General features: G+C 36.4%; 1 pseudogene; it reads right to left on the reverse strand.

Moving 5' to 3' along the window:
* Nucleotides 1-294: 294 nt before the first annotated feature.
* LOC132272043 (small nucleolar RNA R71) lies at nt 295-394 on the reverse strand (annotated as a pseudogene).
* Between the last annotated feature and the right edge of the window lie 14,001 nt (nt 395-14,395).

The following is a 14,395-nucleotide window of genomic DNA, read 5'->3' on the forward strand; positions in this document are numbered from 1 at the left end:
GGGCCAATTATTATAAGATTAAACCCTCTACCATTCAAATGTGTCCCATTTTTCATGGGTTGAGCAATGAAGAACCTTACAAACATTCGGATGAGTTTCTAGAGGTGTGTTCCACCATGAAAATCACAGATGTCCCCGAAGAAGTTTTAAAATTGAAACTCTTTCCTTTCACTCTTCAGGACAAAGCTAAATATTGGTTTAACAACTTGGGGGCAAATACTATAACATCATGGGCTTAATTGCAACAAGAATTTCTAAAAAAGTATTACCACACAAGTCGAACTAATTCAATGAAAACTTTAATTCGAGAGTTTTCCCAAGGAGATGGAGAACCCCTATATGAAGCGTGGGAGCGTTTGAATGACTTGCTAAGGAAGTGTCCACATCATGGCCTTCCAAAATGACAATTAGTTCAATGTTTCTACGAGAGCTTATCCAATACCGTCAAGGGTATGGTGGATTCGTCATGTGGAGGTTCATATTTGGAAAAACATAAAGATGACATTTGACTCAATGCATAAATCTCAATCCTCTCAGGTAAGTCATAATTGTAATGTGGGAGGGAAGAAGAACTCAAACTTGTGTTAAGTGGAGAGTTCAATGGAAATTGTAGACGAGGTTAAAACTTTTACCCAAAGGCTTGACCAATTCTTGTTGAGTCAAAAACCAGCAATTCAATCATTCTACTCTTCCCATCCTCAAAATGAAATGGGTATGACTTATTCTAGTTACAATCACAATACTTCCAATTGTCCTCAAGGACAAGCCTTTTCAAGTGAGCAGCAAGAACAAGTTAATGCCACATTAGCTTATCTTTATTCCAATGCTTATATTCTGGGATAGAGAGAGACTTCCAACTTTACTTGAAAAAATCAAGGAGCCGGTGCAAGCCCTCCTCAAAGTCAAAATTTCCAAGGAAAGAATGTGTCTCCTCACTTTCAAAATGTAAATTCTCAAGGGTACCATTCTTCTTTCTATCCCCATCAAAATGTGAATTACTATTCTCATCCTCTATGTTCTAATTCTCAAGTTTACTCTCATCAATCTCAAGCTCATCTTAGGAATTCGACTTTTGAGGACAAGGTTTTGGCAGCCTTAGGTGGCTTAGAAGCAAACAATCAATTGTTACACTCTCATTCTCAATCCATCTCAAGGCTTGAATCCCAAATCGGGAAAATAGCCAATTCCATTAATGCAAGAGAGAAAGATAAGTTGCCTAGCCAACCCAAGACCAATCCCAAGATACACTACATGGTGGAAACAAGTTCTACATCAGGATTTCCTCCACATGAGCAAGTGCAAGCTATAACTATGACGACCCTGGATTTTTATAAACCCAATGTGTCCTGTGATGACCCAAATCGGATCCAAAATGCCTAGGCTAAAAAGAAACATGGCCTCTAGAGATGTACATCATCCCTAAGACACAAAAGTGGCTTCCTGAGGAGTCCCAAGGCTCAATGGAAGCAAGAAGGAAACAAGGATTCCAAAACTCTACAAGAAATGGACCAATGGTAAAATGGTCATTTTATCTAGAAATAAGTGCTACTGTGCACACCGTCGGAAATATAACAAAAAATTAATGAAGTTAGACCCAAGAATCACATGATTCAGAGTCTGGACGGAAAAGATATGAAAAACAGAACAAAGAGGCATCCTCCGATTTAGAGGTACCACAACCTTATCTCACTAAAACTATCATAACTATCACTACGGTTGGAGTTTTTGTGTATGGTTGGCACCATTGGAAAGCTAACTTCAAGGTCTTGAAGTTAGGCTTAAGAATGAAAAAATTTGGATTAGAAATGAAGGAGATATGACCCTTTAAAGTTGGCTCAAGAAATCAGTCCAATAAATTGAAAAAAAAAAAAACCAAGCCCCAGGGAGGATCAACAGGCTGACGAACAGTACCAGACTGCCGAAAGTGCATCATCAACCAGCTGATGTATAGTACTAGCCGGCCAAAACACCCTGTCAAGAATGCAAACTCACTGAAATTGGGTTTCGAGGCTTGTCAGCCGGTTGATGGAGCCGACCGACACATCTACTGCGGTAGAAAAAGCTGCTGCAATGTGTGTGGAAGGTGCCTAGTCCATCTCTAAGGTTCTATATGCTTTCTACATGATTAAAACAAGTTTCAAAACCTTCCTTAGCCGCGTACAAGCATCCAAAACATGCCAAAACGAAGAGGAACTTAAAATGATACCCCAATGCATGAATTTTTCATGGAAATTCATAAAATCACCCAAAAATAGTTCCAAAGTTGAAACTTAAGAGTTTTGTGAGATATGGACATGCACGCAAACGTAAAAAGACATTTAAAACGCGTCCCAATGGTCCGCGGTTTCAAAATAACCCTAACGCAAAACATGACTCCTCAAATCATAATTTTTTCATAAAAATGCCTTAAAATGTAATAAATGAAACAAAAATGCAATGCCTAAAACAAAATGGTGTTTGGCGATTAGCCACACCTCATACATGGTCATATCGATCCAATGAAAGAAAAAGAATGGAATTCCCACACCCGATGCAAAAATGATGAAGCAAAGACTTAACATTTTTCATTATTTCCATAGTAAACCTTGAAAGTGAAAGTGCATAGAATACAAGTTGATATCATTGGTCTATGGTCTCATCTCATACATGTCAAATACCTTACAAAAGGTGTACTTATGTACACATTACATATATGGAATCAAATATACAAGTTTTGACATAAAAAGCTACAAAATGACATTTAATGCTAACATTTGCATGAAGTGGAAAATTAAAAGCTACAAGTTATCCAAGGAATGATGAGCATCATGAACCAAGTCTTCGTACCTGAAAAATGTCCCGGTAACTTTGGAGTAAGTAACATAAAGTAGTCGTAGGAGATGAGCATGCATAGACCTAACATTTTACAAAATTATCACCTTAAGGTGAAACATGTTAAAGGGGCTCATGCCACCTAACGTCTATGTCAAAATGAGACTTCGAGAGCATCCTAAGCTACCTTAGATTAGTTCTAGCATAAACCACATCACTCATGCAATTTAAACAATATAGAAGAATATTACACAAGCAATAAGATATAGATTCTCAAAGTCCTCAACTTGAAATCTAAAACACGAAAACCATAAGAGTGGGTCATGCCTCCTAATGTCTATGTTCCAATTGAATTTATAGGATTATTCCTAAGCTGCATTTGAACATTAAATCACAAATCATAATATCGATGCCATTTTAACTAACATTGGAACTTCCAATACAATGCATAAAGCATGATTTCTCAAAGTACACATTTTGAAACTTAAACCGGGAGATCAAATAAGAAACAACAAGTTACAACTTGAAATGAAATGCGAAATCAAACAAGGTGGATACTTGGACATTATGCCGGACTAGACCGACAACATAGTTACTTTAGAATTACTAGCCCTTGGGTAACCTCCCTACGTGCACACTAGACTATAGAGGGACAATCTCCCATACTAGAACCATGTCCTAGCCGTAGTCAAACAATGACATCCCTAAATTTCGAAAATCAACAAGTTATGCAACAATGTATATATCAACATGTATATACAAGATAATCAACTATCTACCACGCACAACCAAAATTGGAAACACATACAATGCATGCTCTAAGTCCACAACTACTATGACATGAAAGATGTCAAATACGAAGTGTGCAACTCATTACACAAGGCAACACTGGATTCAATAAGGAAAACATGTTCTCATGAATATAAATATAACAACTATGTTATCCCACGCTCAAAACATAGCTAAGTGAATACACAATAAGTCAAAGTCTATGATTTGAACATAGAAACAACTTCCAAAGCACAATTAATTCCATGGAGCAATTAGATAGAATTTAACTAAATAAAAATAATTAAATTCCAAATAACCTCAATTTAATATATGTTCAAGGACATAGCATAGTCATCACATATGTAACATCAAATAACTAATTGAGTGATTAAAACACTTAAAATAAAATTAATTAAGCTAATTAATTAATTTCCTCTAGATTTTTAAACAACTCCAAATGCTCTCAAATTAACATATGTTAGAGAACATACCAAGGCCTACTTTAATATCACATTTCTAGTTAATTTCATGCATGATACGACCATAAGAAATAAACTTTCACCAAAGAAAAATATTAAATAAAAGTTGCAATTCTCTTTCAAATAATCTCAATTTAATATATGTCAATAACCATACCAAAGCCTAAATTTCTAGCATGCCACAAAAATGAGAAAATATGAACAATGGAAGAAACGACGTTGAAAACCGAGTCCCAATCAGAGAGATATGCCCCGGACAAGTTCGGCAATAATCGTGGCCAGAAACCCTAAAACTGGGGAAAAACTACCAGAAGGAAATCCCAAGAGTACACGACTCGATGAAAAGTAAAAATGAATCCCGTACGAGGATCCAGGCTCAAAACAAGGCATTTTTGCAATAACTTTCATTAATTACACAATGGCCCCTCCAAAAGTGTTTGCTAGCACTTATAACCCAGAATGAAAATATCTTCCAAAAATATTTTCTTAAAAACCCCTGAAATAAAATATCTTCAAAAGATATTTACAAAAAATACCCCAAGAAAAGAAAAGTTTTAAAGAATTATGCATCCATGCCCCTATAGACACCGGGAGCAACCAAAGAGCTTTTCTACAAAAGTAAAGATACGTATTTCGTGGAAACTACTTAGAATGAAGATATACAAAGTCAAAAACCAACTCTGAACACAAAAAGTGTGGTTATGCCAACAAAGTGACAAACGGGGAAAAGACAAAATAGGAAAAAGAACGAAAAGTGAATAGTATCGAAAAACGAAAAATGTGAAAATGACTCGGTCCTTAAAGGAAGTTGTCAATCCAAAGAAAAGAGTCTCAGAAACCATTTTCGAGCACTTGAGATGACACCAAGAGACGAGAAACTGAACACAAAAAGGAAAGGACAACAGAAAAAATTTATCTATAAAATTTGAGGGAAAAGGAAAGGAAAAAAATGGCTGGGTCATTACAACCTTCCCACCTTAAAGGGATTTCATCCCCGAAATCCAGTCCCAACGAAACAAAAGGCCGAACTAGGATAACAATGGAGTACATCTCCGAGTATCCCGCACAACATGTTACGAAAGCAATTCCAAAACTGAAAGACAACGTACAAACCAATGTCATTCACACCCACGTGCTCACGACAGGACAACCTCTCAAAAGAAAAGTGACCACATGGCCACACGACAAGTCAAAAGTCACACTCAGAACCCAAGGTCTGACAAGCGAATATAAGACAATAACCGGAAGCATGCCTCTTGACGAACCATTGTAAGGAACCAAAAACAATCACCAAAAGAACTCTAAGATAATCACATATCTAATCAAGGTACTAAACAAAGACGATATGGCAGTATGAATAGCGACCAGAACCCGCCCATGACGTACTCAAATAAGTGGTAGCAATGACAGTGCCTAGTGCCTGCCCACACTTACTCGTCAGTAAGGTAGCATCGACGGTAACTAGCACCCGCCTACAGCACACAACTTATATAGTAGCATGACAGTATAAGGCACCGGTTCATAACCTCCCCCCACTAGGTCTACCCATAAAACCTCTCGATACAAATGCCATCAATGTCGAAAATGAACATTACTAACAGCACTATGGAAACCAACATTTTGTGAGAGTTAAGATATGGTCCAAAGATGTCTAGCCAGACCATTCTGGCCAATCTCAAAACTCTGACAACAATGCCACAGATACAGCTACGCTTAAGGCCTTAAATTCTTAATACAACAAAACCAACAACTCCAACGTCTCAAAATACTATAACCAACAACCTCAATCAAGATTCTAAAGCCTGACAAGCAAATCAACACCTCCAGAAATCAAAACGAACCTCGCTACAAGATATTTCATTGAAAGTCCTACATATCTCCCTGAAATAGATCAACTACGAGACTACACCAATGTCAAATGTCGGATCCATATCCATATCATGGATAACTAAATCCTCGAAATACACGTTCACCACGTGGCACACACATCAAAATTCTGACAACCAAGGTCACATAATGAATCTCTTAAAACCATGCTTGGCATCGCCAAGTTAAATCAAAATTCCTCAATTTCAATCCACAACCAATCACTGGAACTACGATTCCTCAAAACTATGCCTAGCCATAACTAAGACGAGAAAACTCCATAAACAAGCCATATCCAACAGTGATCCCCCAAAACCTCTCTTAAGAGTCAACCACATGCAGGTCTCCAAAACCAAAGCAAGTCTTCAAAAGGCATCCTTAAACAGCGTCAACCTCACACAATGAGTTAATTAAATTCTCAATCAAATGGACACAAGTCCCCGTAAATGATCTCACACTAATCCATTCACACCGAGCACCATAACTCCATCAACAATCATGGCAAAACTCCCCAAAAGAAGACACGAAAGAAAGGGAACCACCAGTCCTAAGAAGGACAACACCACGACTTCGTCTCTAAAATAAAAGACGACAAGGTCAAAAACTTTACCCCCTACATGGAAGTGAGTCGACCAAAATCAATCAAATCGTCACCAAAGACTCAAGACAACAACGGTGATCCTCACGGACCGACTAACCCCAAAACCGTGTAGAAGGTGACGAAGAGAAAAGACTCACTCCTTGTGAAGTCCCTAACACGAACTAAGAAAAGGAAGAGATATCCTATTTTACCACAGGTGTCAACACGACAACACAAAAATGGAGCATTCTTCCCACCTTAGGGAAGTAAATAGCTCAAGACAAAACAAATGTGACAACTCCTCTACAAGGAATCTCATAATAGAACCGTTACAAAAACCGGTATACGAACTACGTGCGACTGAGGGAAACAAGAGGGAAAACAAAACATAGAAGTCGTGCATATGACAAGGAATACAACTACCAAATAAGTAAATCTACTCACATAGATAAAAATCAAGGGTACATGCGGCACGTCTCCATGTAACACAAAACATGTCATTAAAGCACAGTAACAATATGACATCTCTAAGCATGTAAATAAGGTATGCTAATGTCACATAACCAGAAGACAAATGTGGATACACTTCTACCTACTCATGCATCGTAATAACATAAATCATACTACTAACATGGTAGTAAACAAAGCTACAGAAAGCAAAAATGATGCAACAATGAACCCTATGGACATCGTTTCCTAGAGTGTCTAGGTAAAAGGAAAGACCAGTCCTAGTCATAATCTGACTCCAAAAACCAATGTGACAACAACCTATCTCAAAACAAATGTGAGCCCTCACCACAATGGTTGGACTTTAACAATCCGTCCCTAAGTCTAAAGGTGACACTACAAGTGACACTAACAATGCAATGCTCTGACTAACCCTAAAACATCAATCAATCGACTCGATCCCAAAAGGGTCATCAAGCAAGGAGAACTCAAACGAAATGGCTACTCTAGCCATACAATCAAACAACCGAACCAATCTCCAAAATCATCCCCAAAACGACCATCAATCAGCGTCTCAACACTAAACGCTCAAAACAAAACTCACATCATCACCAACCAAAAGGACTACGCCTATCGAAACAAAAACCAAAGCTGATTCCATCCAAACTGTGCTCGTAGCTAGCCAGTACAGTAGCATGACAGTGCCATGCACCCACCAACAAAAATTGCAATCTCAGAGGAACCTTCCTAAACAAACAAGGAGCCTAAGAGGTCCATAACCTCATCATAGCCCAAAACCAACAAATCCACATTCGATCCAAAAGCTCTAAGGCTATACGTAACGAATCAACTCACAAGAGCCTAAACAAAATGTGTCTCTCCACATATCTAAAACCAATGCTAGGCCAACAACGACCTATACTACTACAAAACCATACTGACAATCACCAACAACCTCAGAGAAGAGTGCCTAAACAAAACCAAATACACCAACCATCGTACTAAGTGCCAACTCACCAAGCGACTCAACCTCAAGTCAAACATCCCATGACTAATCCCAAGTCCTACCAAATATGCAAAATAATCATACATAAACAAATCTAATCAGCATACATCATATGTCATGCTCTTTACATTAAAATACAACCATGCTAAACAAACGGCATACCACATGTAGCACATAAGCACATAAACATGTTATCATGAAGCATATAAACACATAGAACATGGTAACACAAGCATGATATGTACCCAAAACCCATCGTCCCAAGGTATTCAAACCTAGGAGATCTGATACCACCTGTGGTGACCCTAGATTTTTACAAACCCAGTGCGTCCTGCGATGACCCAAAGTGGATCCAAAATGCGGAGGCTAAAAAGAAACATTGCCTCCAGATATGTACATCATCCCTAAGACACAAAAGTGTCTTCCTGAGGAGTCCCAAGGCTCAATGGAAGCAAGAAGGAAACAAGGATTCCAAAACTCTATAAGAAATGGACCAAGGGTAAAATGGTCATTGTACCCAGAAATGGGTGCTACTGTGCACACCATTGGAAATACAACAAAAAATTAATGAAGTTAGACTCAAGAATGACAAAATTTGGATTAGAAATGAAGGAGATATGACCCTCTGAAGTTGACTCAAGAAATCAGTCCAAGAAATTGAAAAAAAAAACCAAGCTCCAAGGAGGATCAGCAGGCTGACGAATAGTACCAGCCTGCCGAAAGTGCATCATCAGCCGGCTGATGTACAGTACTAGCCGACCAAAACACCCTGTCAAGAATGCAAACTCATTGAAATTGGGTCTTGAGGCTTGTCAGCCAGCTGATGGCTCTCATCAGCCGACCGACATATCTGCTGCAGTAGAAAAAGCTGCTGCAATGTGTGTGGAAGGTGCCTAGTCCATCTCTAAGGTTTTACATGCTTTCTACATGATCAAAACAAGTTTCAAAACCTTCCTTAGCCGCGTACAAGCATCCAAAACATGCCAAAACGAAGAGGAACTTAAAATGATACCCCAATGTATGAATTTTTCATGGAAATTCATAAAATCGCCCAAAAATAGTTCCAAAGTTGAAACTTAAGAGTTTTGTGAGATGTGGACATGCACGCAAATGTAAAAAGACATTTAAAATGCGTCCCAATGGTCCGCGGTTTCAAAATAACCCCAACGCAAAATATGACCCCTCAAACCTCAATTTTTCATAAAAATGCCTTAAAATGCAATAAATAAAACAAAAATGCAATGCCAAAAACAAAATGGTGATTGGCCATTGGCCATACCTCATACATGGTTATATCGATCCTATGAAAGAAAAAGAATGGAATTCCCACACCTGATGAAAAAATGATGAAGCAAAGACTTAACATTTTCCATTATTTCCATAGTAAACCTTGAAAGTGAAAGTGCATAGAATACAAGTTAGATATCATTGGCCTATGGCCTCATCTCATACATGTCAAATACCTTACAAAAGGTGTATTTATATACTCATTATATATATGGAATCAAATATACAAGTTTTGACATAAAAAGCTACAAAATGACATTTCATGCTAACATTTGCATGAAGTGGAAACTTAAAAGCTACAAGTTATCCAAGGAATAATGAGCATCACGAACCAAGTCTTCGTACCTGAAAAATGCCTCGGTAACTTTGGATTGAGTAACATAAAGTAGTCGTAGGAGATGAGCATGCATAGACCAACATTTTACAAATTTATCACCTTAAGGTAAAATATGTTAAAGGGGCTCATGCCACCTAACGTCTATGTCAAAATGAGACTCCAGGAGCATCCTAAGCTACTTTAGAGTATTTCAAGCATAAACCATATCACTCATGCAATTTAAACAATATAGAAGCATATTATACAAGCAATAAAATATAGATTCTCAAAGTCCTCAACTGGAAATCTAAAACATGAAAACAATAAGAGTGGGTTATGCCACCTAACGTCTATGTTCCAAATGAATTCATAGGATCATTCCTAAGCTGTATTTGAACATTAAATCACAAATCACAATATCGATGCCATTTTAACCAACATTGGAACTTCTAATACAACGCATAAAGCATTTGTAACGATCCGGATTTCTCAACCCGGTGTGTCAGTGATGAACCGGAAGTTAACCCGATAACGGACCCGAAATGCAGAAGGGAAAGAAGTTAAATGACCTCAAGAGATGTACGTCATTCCTAAGGCCCCAAAATGACTCTCCATGAAGCCACGGAACTCAAATGAGCCAAGCAAATGAAGCAAGAATGCCTAACCCGAAAAGAGATGAACTAAGGGCAAAATGGTCATTTCTCACTGAAAAGGGTGCCACCGTGCACACCATTGGAAGGACAACGAAAAATGAACAAAATTAAACTCAAGAATTGTCTGATTCTGAGTCCGGGCAGAAAAGATATGAAATTCGAACACCTGATGCGAAAGTTATGAAGTAACGACTTAACATTTTCCAATATTTTCATAATAAACTTTGAAAACAAAAGTGCATAGAAAACGAGATACATGTCATTGGCCTCCAGCCTCATCTCATAGATGTTAAATACATTGAAAAGAGTGCACTTACGTATACTTTACATATACGAATCAACGAATACAAGTTTAAACAAATAAGGCTACAAAGAGGCATCTTATGCTAACACTTGCATAAAATAGAAACTTAGAAATTGTAAGCCATCCAAGGAGCAATGGAATCTTCAAATCCTGAGTCCTGTACCTGAAATATGCCCCAGTATCGTAGGGGTGAGTAACATAAAGCTACTCGTAGGAGATGAGCATGCATCGACCTAGCATTTTACAATTTTATCACCTTATGGTGAAACATGTTAAAGGGGCTCATGCCACCTAACGTCTATGTCAAGATTAGACCCAGGGAGCATCCTAAGCTACCTAGATCATTTATATCATAATCACATTATTCATGCAATTCAAACAACATGGAAACATGTTATATAAGGCAACCAGATATAGATTCTCAAAGTCTTCAACTTGAAATCCAAAATACGAAAACAACAAGTGTGGGTCATGCCACCTAACGTTTATGTTCAAAATGAATCTATAAGGTCATTCCTAAACTACATTTGAATATCAAAACACAAATTATGATATTGATGCAATTTAACCAACAATGGAACTTCCAATACAACGCATGAGGCATGCTTTCACAAAGCTACATCTTAAGCTCAAAATAGGAAATCAAATAAGGAACAAGAAGTTACGATATCATCTAGTTATCAACTTGAAATGGAATATGAAATCAAACAAAGTGGATACTCGGACGTCACGCCGGATCAGACCGACAACATAGTTACTTTAGGGTTACTAGCCCATGGGTAACCTCCCTATGTGCGCACTAGACTATATAGAGGGACAATCCCCCGTACTAGAACCAAGTCCTAGGCGTAGCCAAACAACGACATCCCCAAGTTTCCAAAATCAACAAATTGTGCAACAACGTATATATATCAACATGTATATACAAGATATCAACAATTTACCAAGTATAATCCAAATTTTGGAAACTTATACAATACATGCTCAAAATTCACAATTACTATGGCATGTAAGATATCAAATACAAAGTGTACAATTCCTTACACATAGCAATAATATATTCAATAAGGAAAAACATATTCTCATGAATATAAAAGTAACAACTATGTTATCCAATTCTCAAAAGTAATCAAGTGAACATACATCAAATCCAAATCCATAATTTAAATATAGAAACAACTTCTAAAATGTAATTAAATCCATGGAGTAATAAAGTAGAATTTAATTAAACATAAATAGTTAAATTCACTAAATTTCAAGTTAATCCAAATAACCTCAATTTAATATATATTGAAAGACATGTCATGGTCATCATATGTATAACATTAAATGATAAGTTAAGTGATTAAAACACTTAAAACAAAATTAATCAAGCTAATTAATTAATTTCCTCTAGATTTTTAAACAATTTCAAATGCCCTCAATTTAATCTATGTTAGAGAACATGCCAAGGCCTATTTAAATACCTCATTACAACTTGATTTAATACTTGATACAACCATGTGAATTAAACTTTCACTAAAGATAAATATTAAATAAAAGTTGTAATTCTTAATCAAATGATCCAAATTTAATATATGTTAACCAACATATCTAAGCATAATTTCCTAGCATGTTACAATTCAAATTAAAGTTATACAACATCATAAATTGTAAATCTTATACAAAGAAATAAAAATTAATAGCTTTCTAGATTTGATACAAGGCATACATATATGTTGTATAATCATGACAAATACACAAACAATCCTAAAACATTCCCTACATCAATTGGAATGAAAATCCCAATTACCACCGAAATGAAATCGCCCCAAATTTTCTGTCCGCAAAACAGATTTTTCAGCTTGCTACCTTCAACTTGTAAAATTCATAAAAAATGCAATTCTAACCCAAATTGAATGAATCCAAAGCCCAATGAAAGCTTAAACACTGTAATTTGATAATATAAATTTAGTTTAACAAAATATTTTCCCAATTGAAACAGTTTTGACCCACAGCTTTGAAACAAATTCTACCCAAAAAACACATTTTTAGTCTGTAGCTTCCAACTTTGAAAATTCATGAAAAATTCATTTGACATCCAAATTGGGAAAACCTAATTTATTTTGGAATTAAACATATGAGAGTGTAAAATTGGAAATTTAAGCCATGATCCAATGTCAAAAGGTTAGTGAAATAAATCATCTAAAAATATATTTTCCAGCTGCAATAAAAACATGGACAGTAGATAGTTTCGGATTTTTAAAAAAATTTAGAAATGCTCTAAAATTGTGAAAAAATTCTAAGTAGTGTAAAACCCATGGGGGAAGTTCCAGTAACAATTTCAAGGCAATTGAAGGAAAACAGCTCCATCTAAAAATTCATTTCCGTACCAAAAAGGAAAAGCTTCAAATTTCCAGCAACTAGCTTGCAACTTCAAAAATTCATAACTAATTTATTTTAAATCCAAATTACATGAAACCAAAGCTAAATGAAAGCTAACTGAGTATATTTTCATATTCTATATTTAATTTGACAAGATTAATTTTTGTTAAAACAGTTTAAGGGCAAAATACAAGTCCTTCTCTTCCATGCATGTAAAACACTCAATAATGACATAAAAATACTTCAAAATAATAGATCAATACCTCACTAGAGAATTGAATCTCTAGATACCAAAGCAAAACTAGGAGTTAGGCTAGATCCTTCAAACGTTTTGAAGAGGAGGATGAGGGGAATAAAAAGTATTCCAAGCTTTATGGTCTAAAGTAAGTGGAAGGGCCTCAAAGATCAAGGTCAATGCCTAAGGCTTCAAGTTCCATCCATGGAGGCTAGGATTTTCTTGTAAGGAAGAGAATGAAATAATGTGGTTAAGTGTGAGTGGAGAAAATAGAAATCCTCCACTCACTATGTGCTCTTACACCATGGTCAACACACACATCTATGGTCAATTGCACAAAAACCCTCCTTTAAAACCGTAATCCCAAAGTTGCCCAAAGATATCTGCAAGACTAAATTGTGAACCTACACTTGTCACTAATCTATGGCTCTTTCCTAGGCTTAATCCCACACCTACACTTGTCAACCATCCAAGCTAACAATTGCACCAATCCTAGGCCAACAAGTGGGTGAATCCTCACCCTCCAAATGTCATCATCCAATATATTAAAGTGTTTCCACACAAATGTCAACAAGTGGACCAATGAGAGTGTGACACTTGTCACACTTTTCAAACATTACAAAAAGGTCCTTTTTGAAAATATCTTCCAAATTTAATTGCAAAATGGTCCCCAAGATGAAAAATAATTACTTTATTTAATTACACTAAAACCTCACAAGTTAAGAATAATTACACTAAAATGTGCATTAATGCCCCTTTACGAAAGAAGTAAGCAATCAACATGCTTTTCTAGAAAAGTAAAAATGCCATTATCATGGAAATCAAATATCATGAATGCATGCAAAACCGGAATCAAATCCAAGCATAAAAAGTGAGGTTGTGCAAGGAAAAAGGATAAACGAGAAAAAGACAAAATGTGAATAGTGTTCGGAAAAATAAAATATGGAAATGACACAATCCCAAAAGGAAGTTGTCAATCTAAGGAAAAGAGTCTCGTAAATCATTCCAGAGCACTTGAGATGACATCAAGTGATAAAAAACCGAACCCAAAAAGGAAAAGACAACGGAAAAAAAAAATCCGTTAAAATCTGAGAAAAAGAAAAGCAAGAAAAATGACAGGGTCATTACAGCATGATTTCTCAAAGTACACATTTTGAAACTTAAACTGGGAGATCAAATAAGAAACAACAAGTTACAACTTGAAATGAAATGTGAAATTAAACAAGGTGGATACTTGGACATCACGCTAGATCAGATCGACAATATAGTTACTTTA

Source organism: Cornus florida, unplaced genomic scaffold, assembly GCF_030987335.1.
Source record: "Cornus florida cultivar Cherokee Brave unplaced genomic scaffold, ASM3098733v1 CherokeeBrave_3.0.0_Hap2_Chr08, whole genome shotgun sequence".
In the NCBI taxonomy this organism is placed as follows: domain Eukaryota; kingdom Viridiplantae; phylum Streptophyta; class Magnoliopsida; order Cornales; family Cornaceae; genus Cornus; species Cornus florida.